General features: G+C 24.7%; 1 non-coding gene across 1 annotated transcript; it reads left to right on the top strand.

The window, feature by feature from the left end:
* Window positions 1–6,192: 6,192 nt before the first annotated feature.
* On the top strand, window positions 6,193–6,274 carry TRNAL-UAA (transfer RNA leucine (anticodon UAA)). Its single transcript has one exon. It is a non-coding gene; the product is annotated as a tRNA-Leu (tRNA).
* Window positions 6,275–7,359: the final 1,085 nt, after the last annotated feature.

Genomic DNA, 7,359 nt, shown 5'->3' on the forward strand with positions numbered 1-7,359 from the left:
TCGAGAACAAAAACTAAAATTAATTCATAGATAAAAATATATTTATTTATTGAACCTTCGATTAAATAATCACTGATCATTCATTTAAATGTCACACTTTGCTATTATTATATCTTTAGATCATTTAAAAAGCTTAGTTTTATTCTTATGATATACTAAATCTTTATATATTCAACCGTTTCATATAAATTATTCCCCTGATCATTTATATTATTCCAATGATCTAAAATTGAATCTTTACCTTAATAACTTATTCTTTACTATTATTTTATAATTATTTTAGAATTATTTTTTATTTATGGGTTAAGTTAATTTATATCAATTTCATCTATTGAGACATAATCAGCCCATTGGGAACATTACACAAATTTTTGATACATCTTACCCTGATCTATCATCATAAACTGCTTTTATTCCCTCAAATAAGATGAGATAGAGTGTCTTGCGCCATCATTTTTAAAAAGCTTAGGTTTATTCTATGATTATTAAATCTTATATATTCAATCTTTTCATATAAATTATTCATTTATATTTATCCTAATGATCTAAAATTGAATCTTTACGTTAATCACTTATTATTTACTATTATTTTATAATTATTTTTTATTCATGGGTTAAGTTAATTTTCATCAATTTCATCTACTGAGACATAATCAGCCCATTGGGAACATTACACAAATTTTTGATACATCTTACCCTGATCTATCATCATAAACTGCTCTTTTCCTCTCAAATAAGATGAGATAGAGTGTCTTGCGCCATCATTTTATTAAAACTTAGTTTTATTCTTATGATATACTAAATCTTTAATATTCAACCTTTTCATATAAATTATTCATTTATATTTATCCTAATGATCTAAAATTGAATCAAATCCTAATCACTTATTCTTTACTATTATTTTAGAATTATTTTTTATTCATGGGTTAAGTTAATTTTCATTCAATTTCATCTACTGAGACATAATCAGCCCATTGGGAACATTACACAAATTTTTGATACATCTTACCCTGATCTATCATCATAAACTGCTTTTCTTCTCTCAAATAAGATGAGATAGAGTGTCTTGCGCCATCATTTTTATAAATCTTAGGTTTATTCTTATGATATACTAAATCTTTATATATTTAACCTTTTCATATAAATTTCAAATGATCATTTATATTTATTCCAATGATCTTAAATTGAATCAAATCCTAATCACTTATTCTTTACTATTATTTATATTTATTCTATTAATGATACCCCTTTAAATGACACCACATCCTTTTATTCTTCCACTGCCACGCATCCCAAACTATTCATATTTCCGTTCGTCACTTCAAAAGCTTATAAAAGAGAATCAGCAGCATCCACGGACGGATAAATACATATCAGAAGTAATGAATCCAACACTTCTACAATCAAAGCTAGATCTAACACAAAATTACATTAAACCACATTTAGATCAATTTGAAATATTGTCTTTTCTTGATTTAAAGTTACAAGAAAAACTACTCTGTATTGAAAAAGAGATTGAACTAAAAACGATGTCCGATTTTAACAAGTTTTTGGCAGACAATATGTTGAGTTTAAAAAACAATAAGGATTGTAGTGTGAGTGTATTTGACAATATGCAGTTTAGTGATATGGACAATGTTGATTTCGATTTTCCAGATTCAGATTTATTTAGTTGTCCTTTTATTCGAGATTGTTATGAGTTTTTAGGGTCAGGGGAGTGTGCTAAAGATTTTCTTGAGAATAAGTATAAAAAGTATGTTTTAAGATATATAGATGAAAATAAAGGAAAGTATTTCTGCAAAAGATCAAAACATATGGGTTCTGATAAAGAATTTATTTTCCAGAGAAAGAATATTGACGAAAAGGTGCAAGATAAAGAAGATCAAGTTTCTTTGTTTGTTGAAATGAAATATGGTGGTGATGATATCAGCTTAGATTCATTTGATGGCAGATACCTTTATGGAGAAATATATACACATTTTAGATGTGGAGATACAGAAAAGGTAATCGATTTATTGAATGAATATACATTCTTTTTTAGCCAAACATGCAAAGATTTTAAAGAAACTATTCTAGACTATTTTTCTGGGAATTTAGATATCAAAAAATCTCGTTTAGTTCTGAGAAAAAGCTCACCAAATGATTTTTTCAGGTCTCTTATGCTAAAAATAGTGTCTAAAACAGAAATAGATGCCTCGGATTCAGTTATAACAACATTAGAAGATTATTTGTGGCTTATGGTTATAGGTACACCGCGTATATTCACTAAAGAAAACATTTACGACATGTTCAAAAATTATAAGAATGTATCTGGAAGGTTTCTCTCATTTATTCTTTTTGGAATGTTCGAAAAAAGCGTAGAATGTTTGTTTTTGGGTAATTTTTATGCTTTTGATTGCTATTTCATGATGAAAAGAATTTTATCTAAGTGTAATTCCAAAAATATTATGCAAATTTACATTCAAACCGTGTTTGCAATTGTTCTTAAGTGCATAAAAGATCGAGATAAAAAGGTTTATTTGCTTAATTCTCTAAAATTCGGGGCTGAAAACACTTTTTATAAAGAAGTATGCGGATTTATTGTCGAAAACAAATTATTTTATTTGCTTGAAACAAAAAATATAAACCATGATAATCATTTAGGAAATTCTAATTTAATTGAACAAAAAAACACTAAAAATGAAATGAATTATAGTATAAATAATAAGCAAAAAACAACAAACGATATGAATATCGATGGATTCGTAGAAATAGATTCTGGAATAAGAAAAGGCGTTTCTCAACTTTTACTCGATACAAACGAAAAAAAAACTTTGCTGGAAATGCACAACTTATTCGACGAAAATTCAGTAAAGAAAATTTTAGTTTCGGAAATGTCAAAATCATTCATAAATAACAAAACAGACGATTTTATCAATTCATACAAAATTTTGATCGATAAATACTCAACTGAACCGGAAATACATTCAATGATAAATATCCTCAACTTTAAAAATAGCTCAAATATTCAAACTCTCGAAAAAACTTTTATTTTTGAGCACGAGTGCCATCTAAATACCCTCAAACAGATTAAAGAAGCCGTCGAAAGTGTTGCTATTGTAATTTGTAGAGTCCTTGTCAAAAATAACTTGCACGACGTTGCTAAAGACTTTTCAAGAAATGCTAGGGTTATTGGTGTAAGTCAAGAAACCCTAAAAAGAATTAAGGGTGAGGTATTTAACGTAATCTAAATAAATTCTAATTGAAAGCCTTTTTTTAATATATATAGTAAAGAAGATAATTCAGTAATTTTTATACTCAATCTAAATAAATTTGAATTCTAAACCTTTTTTTTAATATATACTCTAAAGGGACCAAATTCTTGTAATTTTTATACTCAATCTAAATAAATTTGAATTCTAAACCTTTTTTTTTAATATATACTCTAAAGGGACCAAATTCTTGTAATTTTTATACTCAATCTAAATAAATTTGAATTATAAACCTTTTTTTTAATATATATAGTAAAGAAGATAATTCAGTAATTTTTATACTCAATCTAAATAAATTTGAATTCTAAACCTTTTTTTTTAATATATACTCTAAAGGGACCAAATTCTTGTAATTTTTATACTCAATCTAAATAAATTTGAATTATAAACCTTTTTTTTAATATATATAGTAAAGAAGATAATTCAGTAATTTTTATACTCAATCTAAATAAATTTCAATTCTAAACCTTTTTTTTAATATATACTCTAAAGGGATCAAATTCTTGTAATTTTTATGCACAATCTATTTAAATTATAATTCTAAACCTTTTTTTTAATATATACTCTAAAGGGATCAAATTCTTGTAATTTTACTCTATTTATATAAAAACTAGTTATTGAATGTATGATCAAACGAGGAATGTCCATATTGCCTTTAATATTTGCTAGTTAAAGCTTTATATGAGAATTTTCTCAAAATTTAAGCTGGTAAATTTGATGTAATTTCATTTATTTTGCAAATATTCACCCTAAAAATGGTTCTTTTGACAAGTTTCTTGCGCTTATCATAATAAAATTTATTGGAATTTATATTTAAAGGTTAATTTAGATCGATAACATATTTTATGATCTTTTCAAGGCAAAATTACAGCGAAATTTGTTATACTTTTGGAGTTTAGGCCTGTGTTTTTGTTAATAGTTTTTGAATAATTGTATTTTAAAGCCATATTTATTTTTTAAATAGACATGTTTAGAGAATTTCACTATAAATTAGTATACTTTTGTTTAGAATTATATAGAAGCATGGTAAAATATATACCTTTGTTAAGCTCAAACATTCAGATATAAAATTATCTAAAATATTTGTCACATTTAAATTATACAAATTATTTCTTATTTACCTGAGCACTGTATCCGAATTAATCGTTTATTTGGCGGCATTCTGTACATTTTGAATTTGGTAGATCACGAAATGATAACAGCAAATAAACTTTAATATATCATTTATCGAAATTAGCTTGACAAAATAAAGAAGATATTATTAAGAATTTTTGAAATCAGATCTTTTTACAACAATTTATGCATATAAATTCTTATTTTTTTTGTTGGTCAACAATATATTTTTTTCATATATTATTTTTTAATAAAACGTTTATAAAAAATAATTGTATGTATTCCAGAATTTTTTATTTGCTAATAATATATGTTTTTCATATATTATTCTTGTAAAATACAGATCTTTTTTAAAACAATTTATGCATATAAATTCTTATTTTTTTTATTGGCTAACAATATATTTTTTTCATATATTATTTTACAATAAAACATTTTTATAAAATAATTTTATGTGTTCCAGAATTTTATTTCGGTCAGAAATATATGTTTATCATATATAATTTTTATATAAAAGATTAATTCGAAATAATTGTATGTATTCCAGAATTTTTTATCGGCTAGAAATAGATATTATTCACAGATAATTTTTATATAAAACAATTATTCCCAATAATAAGTAAATTTTGCATTTTTTTTGAGTTTTAAAACAGTTTACATGTTTAAAAAATACAATTTATACATATTATATATTGTTAAAAAAACACATTTTAGTATTTTTTTTATATAAGGTTTATCATTATTTATTGTAATTAGAACGAAAGTTTTTTATTAGATTCATTACACGGCAGAAAAAAACGTTACTTATGCTAAATTATATACTATATACATCATAAATTTAATTGTAATATGTTTTTATTTCCTCTTATTAAGACGATACAACATTAAGAAATTCAAAAAGATCAGAACTTTATATACAAGAAATTTGCGAAAACGAAAATGCAGAAAAAAGGTTGATCCCTAAATAAAACAGATATGATAAATAAACAAAAAGACATGATAATTTTATATACGATAAAAAAGAAAATATTATTACATTAATTGAAATATAACTAGCCTGGATATCTTAACAGAAGTTGTGAATGAAAAATATATGAATATGGCATCTTGGCGAATTAACTTGGTTTAATTTACAAATGTAAAGCAAGAATAATACCATATGTAATGACTTGGAATGGTGTGGTTACAAAAAACCATAAAAAATATGTTAAGGAGTTAAAAATCACAGACGAAGTAGAAGCATACATGCAAGCTCTCACACTCTGCAAGACACTTAAACTCATCTAATTTAAGAGAAGAAGAGCAGTCGACGAAGATTGATTGGGGGAAGATGTATCAAGGAGTTGTGTAATGTTCCCAATGGGCTGACTAGGTCTAAATATATAAAATTGATAAAAAGAAAATTGATCCATAAATAATAAACATAATAGTAATTCGATAATTGTATAATTAAACGATGTAAAATTTTTTTGTATCGTGTTTATTGAAGAGAAAACCAAATGATTATCTTTATTGAAATTTTAGTTTTGTAAATATTAAAGAAAGATTTGATAATTTTATAGAGTGCATCATTCCATACAAATCAAATGAAAAGGGAAAAGAAAAAAAAAATTTTAATGTGAGCAAAGAAAAGCATTACAAAGCTATAAATAATAGACATGTGCGCAATTTAGGATTTTTTGTTCTTATTTCAGCGTATAATCTCTTATTTTATCTATGTTTTGTACTTGGCTCTTTTACATTAAAAATTTGTACAGCCCATGATTTGTGGCGCAAGGTGCTTTCATAATATCATCATGTTAATGTTTATAAAAAAACACCTTTTTAAGGTATCATGGCCGAGTGGTCTAAGGCGGTGGACTTAAGATCTATTATCGAATGATGCGTGGGTTCGAACCCCACTGATACCAGTTTTTGTTATGGAAATTATATCAAAAAGTTACGAATAATAGGGTATATATAAATATTTGATACATGCATTTATAATGTAGTTGCGATATTATTATGACTTTAAATAGTTATGTATAATATTTAAGTTTTTGGTTTTGAGTTAGGAATGGTAACTAAAGAAGAAGCATGGGCACAAATAATAAAATTAATAAAAATACTTGATCAATTTTCTTGAAAGAAGAAGATATATTAATGGAAATTGTAAAAATTATGTGTATGAAGATAAGTAAAGACAGCCAGTTCTGTGGACAAATCTTAAGTTTTGCTTGAATTAATTTAAATACCTAAAAACGAATTAAAAAACTCGAATTTATAACGTTTATTATATTAATCTGTTCTATTTTGCAATCTAAAGTTTTGCTTGAATTAATTTAAATAGCTAAAAACGAAATTAAAAAACTTGAATCTATGACGTTTATCATATTAATCTGTTCTATTTTGCAATCGTAAGTTTTGCTTGAATTAATTTAAATAGCTAAAAACGAATTAAAAAACTCGACTCTATGACGTTTATCATATTAATCTGTTCTATTTTGCAATCTAAAGTTTTGCTTGAATTAATTTAAATAGCTCAAAACGAATTAAAAATCTCGAATCTATAGCGTTTATTATTTTAATCTGTTCTATTTTTCAATCTAAAGTTTTGATTGAATGAATTTATAGAACTAACAACGAAATCGAGCCATAATAAATTCATTATATTTGCTTTAATTTTTCTGCTATTCCTTCACCTTAAACTTCTTTGTATCTAAAACCCATCTTGTTGAATAATAAATAAAATTGAATTATCTAATACAAAACTCGTCAATAAAAGTGTCAATCTCTGTCATCATTTGCATGTTTATTTCTTATCTTACCTCACATACTGTAGAAAATAAGAATATGCGAACGAATATGATATGTACAGATAGAAGAAAATCATCAGCAAAAATTTATTTCTTTGATAAATTTTACTTAAAAGAAAAAAAGTAGGTTTGGATAATTTTTGGAAATTATAATAAAAAATTATAAGATTACTTTATTTTTTTATAGGCATTAATAGTAG

The sequence above is a fragment of the Rhyacophila brunnea genome, unplaced genomic scaffold (assembly GCF_057557595.1).
Source record: "Rhyacophila brunnea isolate RB1 unplaced genomic scaffold, BYU_Rbru_1.0 scaffold_70, whole genome shotgun sequence".
Classification (NCBI taxonomy): domain Eukaryota; kingdom Metazoa; phylum Arthropoda; class Insecta; order Trichoptera; family Rhyacophilidae; genus Rhyacophila; species Rhyacophila brunnea.